At 34.5% G+C, this 16,754-nt stretch overlaps 1 protein-coding gene across 1 annotated transcript in view; it reads right to left on the bottom strand.

Moving 5' to 3' along the window:
* DNAH14 (dynein axonemal heavy chain 14) overlaps positions 1-16,754 on the bottom strand; it is a 577,586-nt gene that overhangs the window by 265,702 nt on the left and 295,130 nt on the right. The window lies entirely within an intron of this gene.

Raw genomic sequence — 16,754 nt, 5'->3', positions numbered from 1 at the left:
CAATTTTATAAAACATTTCCATATTAATCATTTTGTTCAAAAAAAGTCAAATATGAGTTCTTTCTCTGGAGGTGGATATTATATTTCATCATTAGTCTTTTGGGATTGTCTTGGATCAGTATTACTAAGAATAGCTAAGTCCTTCACAGTTCTTCATTGAACTATATATATATATATATATATATATATATATATATATATATATACACACACACACACACACACACACACACACACACACACACATATATATATACATATATATATATATATATATATATATTTGTAAGGTTTTTTTAATAGTAACTAAGAAATGGAAATCAAAGGGATACTTATTGACTGGAGAATGCCTAAGCTATGGTATATGATCATGATGGCAATATTATTGTGCTATAAGAAACTATAAACTGGATGCTTAAAAAAAAAACCCTGGAAATACAAGAACTGATGCATAGTGAAGTATACAGAACCAGGAGAACTTTATATATAATAACAGCAATATTGCTCAATGAAGAACTGTGAAGTACTTGGTATTCTCAGCAATACAAAGATCTAAGACAATCCCAGAGGCATAATAATGAAGCATAATATCCCCATCCCACAGAAAAAAATTAATATTGTTTGGATACAAATTGAAGCATGCTGTTTTTCACTTTCTTTAATTTTTTCTTTTATTTGACTCTTTCATTACAAGCATATACCACATCTTGTAAAGTCATTCCTCATTTGAAGGATATCTCTGATTTCCAACTCTTAGCCACCACAAAAAAGAGTTGCAATAGATAGATCTGTTCCCCATTTTTAATCATCTCTTTAGACTACAGACCTAGCAGTGATTTTGTTGGATGAAAGGATATATAGTTTTATAGCTCTGAGGGCATCTTTCCAAATTGCTCTCCAGAATGGTTGGATCAGTTTACAATTCCACAAACAGTGCATTAGTGTTCCACTTTTCTCATATACCCTCATCTAACTTCCTTTTTTTGGGTGGGGGTTCACTCACATTTTACATTTGATTCAGTTCACTTTATATTTAGAAATGAGGCCATAACCAGATATACTTGCTGAAAAATCCCCCCCCGCCCCAGTTTTTTGCTTTCCTTATACTTTTGCTTGCATTGGCTTTGTTTGTGCAAAAAGCTGCATGAGCAAGTCATTTAAATCTGATTGCCTCAGATTTCTCATCTATAAAATGGCAAAGGAAATGGTAAAATTCCACTATCTTTACCAAGAAAACATCAAATAGGGTCTTGAAGAGTCACACACAGATAAAATGACTGAACAAGAATTTAAATTCCCTTGCTTGGATAATAAACACAGTGACTTTTATATTGCTGTATGCTAAAGCAAGGTAGCCTTGCTCCCAAAAAAGTCTCAGAAATGGAGAACATTAAGGACTTTAACAGTTATATGATCTAGCCCTTTCACCCTACAAAAGAGGAAATTGAGCCCCAGAGATTTGAAGAGACTTGCTTAAAATCAGTAATTAGATAAACTGAGATTAGAATTTGGTTTTCCTGACACTCAGTTAAGTTCTCTTTCCACTACACTATATAGGGAATACATATTTAAGGTTGCTTGTTTTTCTTTTGTCCTTTGGAATTGCAATTTTTCAGAAGGTAGATCATCTACATCCGAAAAGTCAGTCTACTTAATTTGCATTGCTGATATCTGTTTGCCTATTCTGATTAAATTTCGGATTACTATTTCAATCTAACTTTTTGCTTTTATGGATTCTTCCTTTCCCCAGATCCATTTTGCTAGTACTTCCATAAAGGGGTGACCTGGTACCACCACAAAAGAGTTCAAATAGCTGATTATTCATAATTCAGTGTGATCATTTTCACCTCAAATTAGCAGCTACAAATGAGAACTTGATTTATTGTTTTATTGTCTAAATTTAAGAAAGCGATGGATAAAAATGTAAATTATCCACATTAAAGGTAAACATGTATCATGAGACAACTTTTTGTAAACATTTATCAGCATACCATGCTTCCAACAAAAATTTAGGTTTTCTATCATGTTTGCCAGGTTCTTGATTTCTTTCTTTTTCCTCCTCCTGTAAATTTTAGGTTTTCCTTAATTTCTTTTAAGGTAGAGATTATACATTCTGTTTCTTCTTTCAGTATTTCTTGGGTATTTTCAGAAACTTTATGACAAATCTTTCCTCTATGGCCTTACAAATCTGTTCTTATCATTTTGAGATTTAATAACTTTTGTTATTTTTTGTTTTCAGAATTTCTTTAGTTATATTTTGTTAAGTTGGCCTTGAGGGAATACCTGATGTTGTTCTCTACTTCTTTTATCAGAAGTATATGAAAGCATAATATAAATATAAAGACATAATAACAATAAAAATATCAACTATTGTTATTTCCCCCATCAGTTCACAAAAAAGTTTTTAAAAAATTATTCTTGCATAGCTTATTTTCCTCAGCTATTATGATAAATCTTACCTTGTAATCCAAATCTTCAAAACAGTTGAAGACCACACAATGCTTGCCCAAGGCCTGAGGGAAGTAATATCATTTTAGAGAATGTATATTTATTAAAATGAGAGCAGAAAGTAAAGTAATAAAGGCAATTTTCAGAATAAAGAAATTTCTGAAAAAGCATACCTGGGCAAACTTTTTACTTTTGCCAGATGATAGCTTATGGAAAAATATTAGTATGAATGCCACAATTTGGCAAATTTACAAAAGAGTAGTTCTGTGGATTGTACATATAAGTCCCAGTGTATACATTAAGTCAAAAGGATTTAATCTCCAAATAAACATTGCCTGAACAGTATTTTTCCTTGACTGCAAATATACTTCTATCCTTTGTCAGATCATTCAAATATAAATTTAGAGGTATATACTCAAATACGTATTTTATCAATTACTAGACAAACTTTTTGATTAGGGCAAATTACCACTACTAAGGAAGAAAAAAAGAAACAACACACGAACAAATCTAAAGGGCACTAGGATTCAATTGAAATCATTTATAAAACTTATCTGGAATACCTGATCCATGACTAGCTGCTTATTTTTTTCCTGAAAAATGATGAGAAATATGGACTCTGAAGTTATAAAAGAGGCTGGTCAATCAATTGCATCAGAACTTCATGCTACAGTGGAAACGTTACCTACATCCCAAGAGACATAGTGGCTTTTTGATTTAGTCTCTATCACAATATTCTAATTCTTTCTGTTCCTCAAAATGGTTGAATTTCCATGACTATTGCCTGTCAACCCACCTACCTACAAAGCAATAGGTGAATAATTCTAGATTAAGTTGGAATATAATAGAAAAGTGTGGACATACAAATTGGTATGTGTCCACCTTGCACATATATCAGTATATTTGTGTATATTTTGTATGTGTTCTTATGTCACAAAAGTGGTATCATGGAGTGAAATGAAATGTTTTCTGCATTGAATGTGCATTTTTGTGCTTTAGAGCCTGGTACATCCATATGTATTTGTATTTAATACATAAAACCTACTTTTTTGCTATCTACAATTTATATATATATATATATATATATATATATATATATACACATATACATGTGCCCTTTTGTATCTTTGACATGTCCACTCATATTTCTATACACACTATTCTGTTTTTGCCTGTGCCAATTTGCCTGAATACCTTTTGGGGGGGATTATATAAATCCATATCTATTTAGGTAGATTTGGATGGTGAAAATAAACTTTTTTGCTAGAACTAGTAATTTTGAAGGGGAACTCAGCAGACAACAATAAAGCTACCTTGGATATGTAAGATAGAGAAGAGAGAACTCAAGAAAGCCCCTGATTAATTTTATGAGTTTCCCAATCACCTTGCTGAAATTATAGGGTACTTTGGCAGTCCTGGTCTCTAGGGACTAATTAGGGTTACCAGTTTCCTCATAGCAAAATGATGAAGTGACCTCATAAATTACAAAATTCTTTTGTAGTGCATTATACTGTTTAAAATCACCTACAATCTCATTTTTCTTTTTTCAGATTTTTTATTTATTTCTTTAAGGCAATGGGGTTAAGTGACTTGCCCAAGGTCACACAGCTAGGCAATTATTAAGAGTCTGAGTCCAGATTTGAACTCAGGTACACCTGACTCCAGGACTGGTGCTCTATCTACTGTACCACCTAGCTGCCCCAATCTCATTTTTCTTTAACAAACCCAAACAAATTTTTCTATATTGTCATTTATTTTTTGTTATGTCTACTATTTTAAAATGGTCTTTAGCTCCAATGGTATTAAATTGTTCTTTTTTTCTGCTTCTATTTTTTTTTTTGCTGCATTTTAATACTTCTGTCACCATTCCTTAAGGTTCAATATATGGATAAGCTTCCTAACAATAAGAGTTATTCAAAACTGAAATGAGTTCTATTTCATTAAAAGTTTTCAAGTGGAGGCTGGATAAAATCTCCATGGAGGTTGTTTGTTTCAGATATGGATTAGATCAGATGACACTTCAGATCTTTTCTAAGATTCTTAAAATCTCTAACAACTTACTAGATACTGTGTGGCTTTGAGGGAGCCACTAAATGCTATTTGCCTTAGTTTTCTCATTTTTAAAATGATCTGGAGAAGGAAATGGCAAAATACTCCAGTAATACCCTAAACGAGATCACAAAGAGTCACGAAGAAGGAGGAGGAGGAGGAGGTGATGATGATATTTCTGCTTAAATATTTTACCATCACCTGAAATTAAGCTTTAGCATATCAATATATTACTTGTCTTCACTCTAAACCAGTTACCCTTTCCAAACTTCCACATTTTTGTTAAAGCAGTCACTATTTACCAGGAGTTGTACCTCTCTCTTTCATCCAAATCCTGACAATTATTTCTTAGAAAGGTCTCTCTAAACTTTTTACTTTTTTGCCATCCTTACTGCCATTCATTTCACAAAAATACTATATTTAGAGTCAGACAACCTGAGGCCAAATTCCAGTTCAGATACTATCTAGGAAAAATAGTTTGAACTGCAAAAGAGGTTGATCTTGGTTTCTAAAGGTCCCTTTAGGAGCTGAACACAACTATACTTGGCCAATTCTAATGTTTGTATAACTCCTAACCACACCTCTAATTCCTCCTATCTTGAAACCAAATCTTCATATTTCCAGGTAAATCAATCTTTGTAATGCTATTCTTTTGCTCAGAAACCTTCACTGATTTCTGCTTCCTGCAATCCTAAATGATATTCAAGGCTTTGTATCGTTTGTCCCCATTTTATCTCCAAACTTTATCTTTTACCACTTGCCAATATGAACACTGCACTCTGTTCAGGCCAGCCTCATTCCTGAACAAATAAAAGTACACTCCTGTGTTTTACTGTCAAATTTCTCTCATCTTTGCTTACATCATTAGCCTAATATGAAGGCAATTAGATGGTGCAGTGGATAGAGTGCCAGTCCTGGAGTCAGGAAGACCTGAGTTCAAAAACAAACTCAGACATTGGGCAAGTCACTTAATCCTGATTGCCTCTCGTTCAGGGCCATCTACAGTTGTTCTGATTCATAATCTGGCCCCTGGACCCAGATGACTCTGGGGCAGAAAGTGAGGGTGGTGACTTAATCTAGTACCCCCTAACTCAAATCCAATTCTTGTGTTTGTCATGGCATTACCTTCTTGATGTTATGGTCTTCTTTGAGAACAAAAGACAAACAGCAATAACTACTATGTGCTAAGCACTTTAAAAATATTATCTCACTTGCTTCCTATATTCCCATTTTATAGTTGAGGAAACTGAGGCAGGCATTTAAGAGATTTACCCAGGGTCACATAGCTAATCAGTGTTTGAGATTGGATTTGAGTTCTACTGGATTCCAGGACTAGCACTTTATCCATTGTACCTCCCACCTGCTTTGATTTACCCAGAATGCTCGCCAGACTAAAAACCCAACTCATCCTAAAAACCAATCCAAATTTCTCTTTCATGAAACCTTTCCTCACTATTTTGACCCCATTCATCTTTTTTTCCTAATCCTATATAATATTAACTGTAAATACTCATTTAACTAGTTCATTTGTTTATTTCTTGCCTCCCCAATGAGACTATAAGTGCCTTGAAGGTAGAAACCATATTCCCACAGCCCTTAGTAGTATTAAACAATAATTGATGTGAAGTAGATATACCTGTTGAATAACTGAATTGAGCTGAATTCCATTCTTTATAGTTGTTAGAACATGGCCTTGATTATCTATTAAATGACAATACAATTATTAAGTAATCTTAAATATTGTAACAACAAATATCCTCATTGGGCTTATATTTGTATGGTACAGTCCTTCCAGAATTCTTGATAGGTGGATTGCTGAAGGTTTATCCCTGTAAGCACTAATTCATTACATTTTTATTTTAACTGCAAAAACTTTTCCAAAACATACTTTTCTCTACTTTCATTGTTAGGGAAATGTATAACATCAGTCTCTTTATTCACTATTGACCCTTTGACTTCACTTTTGTCACTACTACCTCCCGAAGGTGTTCTCAGTTCTCTCTGCCCATCTATTTCCATCACTTCCCCAATTTTGCTAAATTCTGATCAGTCCTTTAATTCATATACCCCATAGCACTTAAATAACTGACATCATTCAGTAATTTTACAGTCATGTGACCCCATTTGAGGTTTTCTTCGCAGAGACACTGGAGTGGTTTTCTATTTCTTTCTCCAGTTTGTTTTACAGATGAGAAAACCGAGGAAAACAGGACTGAGTGACTTGCCCAGGGTCACTTAGCTACTAAGTCTCTGAGATTAGAATTTAGGAAGTTGAGTCTTCCAGACTCCAGCTCTGGAATTCCCTATTCATTGAAACACTTTTAGACATAATATCTAATGTAAAATATTTCATTTGTTCATGTGTTGCCTGCAATTTTTCTCTAGTTGTTTCTCATGTGTTTTATCCTTTAGCTTGATTAAAAACTATTTGAGAACACAAACCATTTTCCCTACCTTTAGCTTGTACTTCAAATGTGAATCTTTAGGCATGCAAAAAGTACACAGTTGATAAATACTGTTACAGACAAAGAATATTTTAGATGGGAATCTGATATAAATTAAATATTTTATCAGAATTGGCATAGGAAAGAAATGAATATTTTATTTATTATTATTATTATTATTATAAGAATGAACTTACTTTTGCCAGGTCTTTGACAGTTTCTGTTTTCCCTGTACCTGCTGGACCAGCTGGACAACCTCCAAGATTCAAGTGGAGTGCACTAGTGAGGGTTAACCTGCATCGATCTGTGAGAGGTGTAATAACCAATCTAGAGGTGCAGCCCAAGTACTCAAAACCATATGTAAAGGTTGCATGTCCTTGCAATACTAAGCATGTCTTCTGGTTTTTATCCCATTTATAACGTAGTTGCCTAAAAATAAATTTTAAAATGTTCAAGTAACTAATATCAATCAACCAAAAAGTATTTATTAAGTACATTCTATACTTGTTGCCCCCAAGAAACATATATTCAATAGGAGGAGAAGAGAAACTTACAGGTATAACTAAGAGGACATGAAATTAAAAATAAATGATATAAATGAGTCATGACATCAGGAGAAAACTAAGATGTTTAGTAATTCAAACACAAAAAGACAGAAAGAAAAGAAGTGTTTTAAAAGAAATTATTGGTTACTTTCTTATTTTTATTGTTTAATCTTTGAAACTGGTTTAGATTCTTAATTACAGAAAACATTTAATTAAGGTATCTAAGTCCTAGACCATGAGTAAGGAAGACATCTTCCTGAGTTCAAATTCAGACTCAGCTTTATGAACCTGGGCAGATCACTTAATCCTCTTTGCCTTAGTTTTCTCATCTGTAAAATGAAATGTAGAAGAAAATGGCAATTCATTGCAGTATCTTTGCCAAGAAAATTCCAAATGTGGTCATCAAGAATTGAACACCACTAAAAAATTTTTGAACAACAAAAAAAGATTCTATCACCATATCTTTCAAATCTATGTCTCTTGGCAAAATGAAAAGAGCATTAACTGATAGCTGGAGGATCAATGAAGCCTGTTTCAGTTATTCTGTGACTATGGAATGATGTAGGGGACTGGGTCTCAATTTCCTCATCAATAAAATGAAGAGGAAAATTGGGTTAGGTCATCTCCAATGCCCCTTTGTAGCTCTAGATCGAGAAATCTAGATTCTATGGTTCTATGATACTTCTGACCTAATAGTGACAAAAATATGTGGTACAGGGAAAATAAACAAAATAAAGTAGAATAGGAATGCAAATAGGTTTTTATAGGAATGCACTGAATCAAGTGAGAATCAATTGCTTCATTTGTAAAGGGGGATTGGTGGCGGCGGGGGGGGGAGTAATAACAACTACCACACAAGGTTGTGAAAATAAAGTGAGATAATATTTGTAAAAAGTCCTGCAAACCTCAAAGTCTCATTATACATGCTAGCCATTTTTGTTATAGAGAGTAATGGATAGCACTGATTGATTTCAGTGTGAAAATTCATGAAAAACATGGTGGGGGGATATGGGATGGATTTAGACAAACATTCAGTGGAAGGAACAAGAGAAGGAATGCTGTAATTATAGTGATATGGCCACTAGGGCATAAGAAAGAATTGAGTGAAGTTCTGTAAGTTGATCACCAAAGCATCATGAAGCAGGATGTTGTCATGACTGGAGACTTCAACTATCTGGACATTTGCTGAAAGTAGAACAGCTGAGAATTCTGGACTTACCTTGTGGAAGTTTCATTTTAAAAAAATAGAAGAAACAGCAGCAGCATTGAAAGGAAGTTTTATTTTGAACTTAAATCTCACCAGTGAAGAGCAATTCATCCCAAAGTTGATACAATATAAATTTTAGAAGGAAGTAACTAGGGGAGCGGAGTCAAGATGGCATCAGGAGAAGAGCCTCTCCTAGTACTCTCTCCAAAATACTTAAAAAATCTTCAAACTATGACTCTAAATTTTTGAGAGACAGAACCCTCAGAAAGATCCAGTGAGGCAATTCTCCAGCCTAAGGTAACCTGGAAAATAGTGGAAAAACTCTGTTCTATGGGGTTAGAGGGACAGCCCCCGCCAGAGTGAAGAAACTTCATCCTCCTGGGAACAGCCCCAGAGAATCTGGGAGCCATGGCTCGGCAGCAGAAGCAGTTTCCTGATCTGCATTACAGGGAGAACCAAGAACAACTTGGAAGATCAGCAGGGAGACCTCTGCCAGAACGTGTATGAAGCCCAGGCCCTGAGTAGGGTCTGGCACTCAGTGTGGGTGCTGCACTTAGTGAGGCCAACAGGGTGCAAGCCCTGTGGAGCTGGAAAGTCAGATCCTCTAGGCAGCTGAGTGCTCAGCCCACCAAAGGTAAGGGAGTGGATGGAGACTTCCAAGGTCTGTCCTCTGTCCTTGGAACAGGTTTCTGACTACATTTATATTCTTATCATAGTCTAGACCCCCCATAGAACAGGGACCTCCCCTCCTCAGCCCTGGGGCAGAGGGGTGCACTTGTGGTCATTCACAGACCAGGAAAGCAGTCAGAGCCTGACACACTGAGGTCCTTGTGTGGGTGTCCCAATAAAACTCAAAAGCTCAGGAAAAAACCAAAACCCAAGCACAGGCTGGAGAAATGAGAAAGCAGGGGGAAAAAAGGAAGCTGACCATTAAAATATTTTGTCTATTATGCCAAGGAGGATCAAAATACTCAATCTGAAGATGGAAGTACAAGCTCCTGCATCTAAAGACCCCAAGAAAAAAATGAAAGTTGGGCTCAGGCTATGATAGAGCTCAAAAAAGATTTTGAAAATCAAGTAAGGGAGATAGAAGAAAAATTGGGAAAAGAAATGAGAGAGATGCAGGAAAAGCATGAAAAAGAAGTCAGCACTTAGTCAAGGAGATCCAAAAAAATGCTGAAGAAAATAACATGTTAAAAATCAGCTTAGGTCAAGTGGATAAAACAGTTCAAAAAGTTATTGAAGAGAATGCTTTAAAAAGTAGAATTGGCCAGATGGAAAAGGAGATAAGAAAGCTCTCTGAGGAAAACAAATTCTTTAGATGTAGAATGGAGCTAAAGGAAGCTGATGACTTTACAAAAAATCAAGATACAATACTTCAACACCAGAAGAATGAAATATTAGAAGAAAATGTGAAATATCTCATTGCAAAAGCAACTGATCTGGAAAACAGATTCAGGAAAGATAATTTAAAAATTATTGGGATACCTGAAAGTCATGATCAGGAAAAGAGCTATGACCTCATTTTTAAAGAATTCCTACAGGAAAATTGCCATGATATCCTAGAGGGAGAGGGCAAAATAAAAATTGAGTGAATTCACTGATCTCCCCTGGAAAGAGATCCAAAAAACCAACCCCCAGAAATATTATAGCCAAGTTCCAGAACTCCCAAGTCAAAGAGAAAATATTACAAGCAGCCAGAAGGACACAATTCAAATATTGTGGAGCTGCAGTCAGGATCACACAGGCCCTAGCAACAACTATGTTAAGGGCTCATAGGACTTGGAATATAATATTCCAGAAGGCAAAAGAACTTGGAATGCAACCAAGAATCAACTATCCAGGAAAACTCAACATCCTCTTCTTTGGGAAAAGATGGACTTTCAATGAAAGAGGATCATCAAATGTTCCTTTTGAAATGACCAGAGCTGAACAGAAATTTCACCTTCAAGTATAGGATTGAGGTGAAGCATAGAGAGTGGAGGAGAAGGGTAAATTATGATGGACTTAACGATGATGAACTGCATGTATTCCTGCATAGAAAAATTATACTTTTAATACTCATATGAACCTTCTCATTTAATAGAGAAGGTAGAAGGAACTTTTATAGATGAAGCACAGGATAGAGCTGAATTTGAAGATATAATATGTTGTAAAAATGGAGTCAATGGCTAAAAGGAAAATGTACAGTATGTGAGAGAAAGGACAAGTGGATTAGGCTAAGATATTTCATCTTAGAGATATTTTTTTGCAATGATATAGAAGGGGAATGAGAGAACCTTCACTCTCATCAGAAATGGTTCAGAGAGGAAACAGCATACACACTTAGTAGGGTATAGACATCTAGAGTATAAAGGAGAGAAGGGGGACAGGAGGAAGAGGGGGGTTGTGGGTGATAGAGGAGAGGGTGAGAATAGGGGAGAATAGTCAGATATAAAACATTTTCTTTTTTACTTTTTGCAAGGTGCTGAGATTGGGTAGCCTGTCTGGGACCATGCGGCAGGGTGGTTGCTGGTATCTGGGGTGATATGTGGGTTTGGGGCCTCTTGGCCCCAGGGCCAGTGCTCTGTCCACTGCACCACTCAGCTATACCTACAGCACATTTTAGAAGAGGGACAGAGTGAAAGGAGAGAGGAAATATAATATATAGCAGTGGGGAGGAATGGATGGAGTGAATTACAATCAGCAACAGCAACTGTGGAAAAATATGGAAGTAACTTCTTTAATGGACTTATGATAAAGAATGTGATCCACCCAAGACAGAGCAGATGGTATCAGAACACAGACTGAAACACATTTTTTTCTCTTTCTTTTACTTTATTTCTCATGAGGTTCTATATTTTTATGTGGGAGGGGGTATTATACTTACTCTTAAACAAGAATATTTTAGTAATATATAAATAAAGTCCTATTAACCAAAAAAAAATAAAGAAACCAGGAAGGATGGGAATTCAGAGAAGTATGGAAGGATTGCATGAACTGATGCTGAGTGAGATGAGCAGAACCAGAAAAACATTGTATACTCTAATAGTAACAGGGGGTGATCATCATCCTTGTTGGACTTGCTCATTCCATTAGTGCAACAATCAGGGACAATTTTGGGCTATCTGCGATGGAGAATACCATCTATATCTAGAGAGGGAGTTGTGGAGTTTGACCAAAGACTGTAGACTATTACCTTCAATTTAGGAAAAAATCCTGTTATCCTATTATGTAATTTTGCTATCTCTTATACTTTATTTTTCTTCCTTAAGGAAACAATTTCTCTCTCATCACATTCAACTTAGATCAATGAATACCATGGAAACAATGTAAAGACTAACAGATTGCCTTCTGTGGAGGGGTGGGGGGAGCAAAGCAAAAATAGGGGTAAATTTGTAAAACTCAAAATAAATAAGATCTTTTATTAAAAAAGAGGGAAGTAACTGAAGGACTATAGATAATGAAACTGAAGCTGACAGAGATGTAATGATTTGTCCAATTTTCCCCCTTGATTACCTGGGTTTTTGCATGAAGATTTCACTCTGTTGATTGATCAGTTTTGTCTTAGTAAGGATCTCCCACAAGTATAGCAAAAATTGTGTCATCAGATAAGCAAAGCACAGCATTTGAAAGGACTAATAAAGTGTCTCTATCAAAGTCACTGGAAATCTATAAGAATCTATATCTCTAATAATCTACTGAAGTTGGTGGTTACTGTGATCCTGAAATCTAACCATTCTAAAGTAGACTGTGCCTCAAGAGATAGGTAAGGTAGAATCCAAAATAGTTAAACAGAAATATCAGCTCTGCCCTGAGAAACCACTAGCCCAGTTGGGAGAGTGTCTTTTTTCCAGAATTCTCCATCATCTTTTTATCCTATCTTCCCTGGTTCTTTTACTAGTATCTTAAAATATCAGCTATAAGAGAAAGCTAATATTTAGAGTTCCTGGCAATTATGAGCACTGAAATTACTTGAAATGATTCTGATTATATGTAAAATTTATTCCTTCCTTCTAGACTTCCTCAGAGTTTAATAAATGCTGCATCAAAAATTAATTTATATTTATTATATTTAATTTATATTAACTTCTCTTAGACATTAAAGAATGAAAATTATGGAGCAAGTGTTTTTGTTTTCTCCATGAAGCCAGAAACCTTTAGAAAATAAATGACTTTGAAAGTTTTTAACTTTGCAGTTTTACCAAAATATCTCTCTCTAGCATCTTTCCTTCTTACCACCCCATTTAAGTATAGTTGATTCTATTCTCCCTTATTCTATTACTTATCTTGAAACAGTTTTGAGATGGTAAAAAAAGATTCATAATTTAGAGCATGGTTATCCAGCCTTTTAGCTGTTCTGGACTGCATTGTCCAACAAAAATTTATCAAGGTCTACATACAGAATTTAATATTTATTTATGACTAAAATGTAACCCCATGCTACCAAAATAAATATAATAATGAAATTTAATAATGTGTTTAAGTAAATGAATTGTAATAAAGTATAATAATGAAAATAATGGGTATAATAGAATATTTACTTTTTTAAAATGTTTATTTTGAATTTTATAATTTTTCCCTTAATCTTACTTCTCCCCCCCACCCCCTACAGCAGGCAGTCTGTTAGTTTTTATGTTACTTCCATGGTATACATTGATCTGAGTTGAATGTGATAAGAGAGAAATTGTATCTTTAAGGAAAAAATAAAGTATAAAAGATAGCAAAATTACATAATAAGATAAATTTTTTAAAAAATTAATGGGAATTGTCTTTGGTCTTTGTTCAAACTCCACAATTCTTTCTCTCTGGATACAGATGGTATTCTCCATTGCAGATACCCCCAAATTATGCCTGATTGTTGTCCTGATGGAATGAGCAAGTCCATTAAGTTTGATCATCACCCCCATGTTGCTGTTAGGGTGCAACCCTAACCCTAAACATTTACTCTTTAAACAAAAATTTAGAACCTGTCATTTTTAATGTGAACACTGAGCCAGTATGTTAATTTTTTTCATTATATAAAAGAAAAAAATAATAACAATAAAGTTGTCTGTTGCTATTATGAGTCATATAATATTTTAAAACAAAGATCCCAATTCCCATATGCATATTTTTTGTAAAGAAAAACAAAAAAACCTCCGGTGGTCTATGAGACCATACAATGTTAGTTATATGAATAAGGAGAGCTGTGTTAGTTAAGGGTTAAGATGGTCTGTAATGTTGAATGTGGGTATACATGCTCACCCCCTTCCCCAATTTTGTAACCGAAAATGCATGAATGGGCTTTGAGGGCTGCATTTTAGGGTGAATTGATTTGATCTTCACAAGAACCATGTAAAGTGAGTGCTATTATCATTTTTCCTAATTTATGGGTAAGGAAACTGTGACAGACAGACGATGGGTAACTTGCCCAGAGTCACATAATTTTAAATCTTCCTGACTCCAAATCCAGTACCCTATGCAGAGCTTTTAATACACCACCTGACAAAAAAAAAAAAAAGTAGAATGGAGAGAGGAAAAGAGTGCAAAAAAAGGATGATAGAAAGTAAGAAGTGGGGAGGGAGTGTGGAGTCAAGTTAGAGAGCATTCAGTAAGCATCTACTATGTGTCCTAGGCACTGGGTTAAGCTCTAGAGCATACAAAGAAATGAAGAAAGGAGAACGTGTTCTCAAGGAGCTCACAGTCTAATGGGAGGAGGGGAGAAGCAAGAAGCAAATAACTAGGTAGAATCAAAATCCAGAGAAGCTGAAGGAGAAGGAAGACAGGAGCATAAAGGAAGAATGGAAAAGTTTAAAAAGGGAAAATAATGATGAACACTTATATAATGTTAAAGTACTTGGACTTTGTTAAAAACACATTCTAGAATTCAGTTTGAATTTTCAAACTTTTATATAATCAATATGACCAGAGAGGAGTGTGCTTTTGCTAAGATCTTATAAAATTTAGTAGTACATACCTTGTCCATTCAAAATTATCTTCTTCAAAGATATTTTGGTTTAGTAAATCTGTTACTATATCCCTGCAGTGAACATAACAGGTAAGCAGTGCCTCTAGAGTGATTTTTATTCGAAAATGAAGAGTGTCATTCAACACAAGGGTTGCAAGCTGTTCCAGGAAGCTTATCAGTTTTTTAAGAACTTCATTCAATTTCAGGGCTGACTCAGAACTCACAAAACTTTCAGTGCAGTTTTTATTAAACATTATTTGGCTCTGAAAAGAAGAAACGATTTAAAATTTTTACTTTGTTGAATCACATATTTAATTTTTTGCTTTAAGTTTTGCTTTGCTGAATCACAAAATTCATTTTAAAGAAACATACAGACTATTAAATTATGTTTCTATTTTGGTAGATACACAAATTCTGAAGGACAATTGGTTAATTAGTGAATTGTGCTTTTACTTACATTTCTGCTCCTAAAAGTAAATCTTTGTTTCAACAAAACTTTCTATCCAGATTAGAGTGATAAATATATATTTGTATATTATAGATACACATTTCAATTTCAAAATCTTGAATGGCAAAATAAAGGGAAAATGGTTAGTGAATATTTTAACTTATTAAAGGAAGTGATCAAGGAAAAATGTTTACTTAAATGATAACTGTGGGAATTTAGAACTTACACATAAGGGATATTCATAAAATTGTTCCTCCTTCTTCATCTTAATTGGTAGTGATACGCCTTGAGCAATCTGTACCCATATGGAAATATTTCTATGTTACCCATCTCATACCCAAGAACTTCTCTGTCACTAACTCCATTTAGCCTGCTGGAGATGACACATCTAGAGGGCAGGCAAAGGACACAGTGCCTAGGAAACCCAAGGTTTGAGAATACAGTTTTGAGGGGGGGGGAAGGAGCTACATATCTCTAATCCTTTCTATCATGTAGTCCTTTATAAAACTTTTTGCCATATCAGGAAAACACAATCTCTTATTAATTCTATTACCTGATATCTTCTATTAATCTAGTACCATCACCAAATTATCTTGGTTTGTGGTTGGATTAGAGGCATCAAAGCAAATGTGATTAGTTGACAGGATGTTTTAGAGTTAAGGCATCTGTGTTACTAAGGAAAGCAGTGATTGGGGAAAAAAACTTTATATTAAACATATCTCACAAAAATTTGATATCTAAGATATATGGACAACTAGCAGGTATATAAAGGATCAAAAGTCATTCTCCAATAGAAGAATGATTAAGAAACAGTTCTCAAAAGAAAATTTCAATTAACAACTAAATAAAAGAATTTTCCAAATTAGTTTTAAGAGAAATATAAATCATAATAATTCTGAAGTTTCATTTAGCAAATTGGCAAAGACAACAAAAGATGAAAATTATAGGAGGAGTTCTAGAATTCTAGAATGATAAATACACTTATACATTGATTTTGTTTGGTTTTTTTGGCAATGGGGTTAAGTGACTTGCCCAAGGTCACAAAGCTAGGTATTAAGTATCTGAGGCTGTATTTAAACTCAGGTCCTCCTGACTTCAGGGCTGATTCTCCACTATGGCACCTAGTTGTTACCCACTAAGGCATTGTTGGTAGATCTGTGAATTAGTAAATATTCTGTGAAGCAATTTGAAAATATGCAAGTAAAATGACTAAAATGTCTATAACTTTTCCATCCAGAAATTTAATAGTAAGTATATACCAAATCTATAAGTGCTATTTATAGCAGCACTTTTTTCCCTGGTAATCTAGATACCCATTGACTGGAGAATGACAAGAAATTGTGGTACATAAATATATGAATGTACTAAAAGACATTCTTTTTTAATGATGAGTACTAAGCCCAGAAAGATTTATGTGAACTGATACAAAATGCAATAATCCGAACAAAAAAATTATACATATCTATTAACAACAAAGTAAATGGAAAAACAATGCCCAAAAACAAAGTTGAATGTTGTCAATTTATATAGAACAAATTTCCCTTAAAGATCTATTAGAATACACTTCCTCCTGCCCCTTTGCAAAGGTGGAGGTCCACTGGTGTGAAACATTGCATACTGTTTTAGTTTTTTCAATGTTTACTAAATTTCACTGGTTCCCTATCCTTCCCCCTGCTGATTTTAC

Source organism: Macrotis lagotis, chromosome 2 (genome assembly GCF_037893015.1).
Source record: "Macrotis lagotis isolate mMagLag1 chromosome 2, bilby.v1.9.chrom.fasta, whole genome shotgun sequence".
Taxonomy (NCBI): Eukaryota; Metazoa; Chordata; class Mammalia; order Peramelemorphia; family Peramelidae; genus Macrotis; species Macrotis lagotis.
The sequence above is the reverse complement of the archived record's forward strand: the minus strand, read 5'-3'. Positions and strand labels throughout refer to the sequence as shown.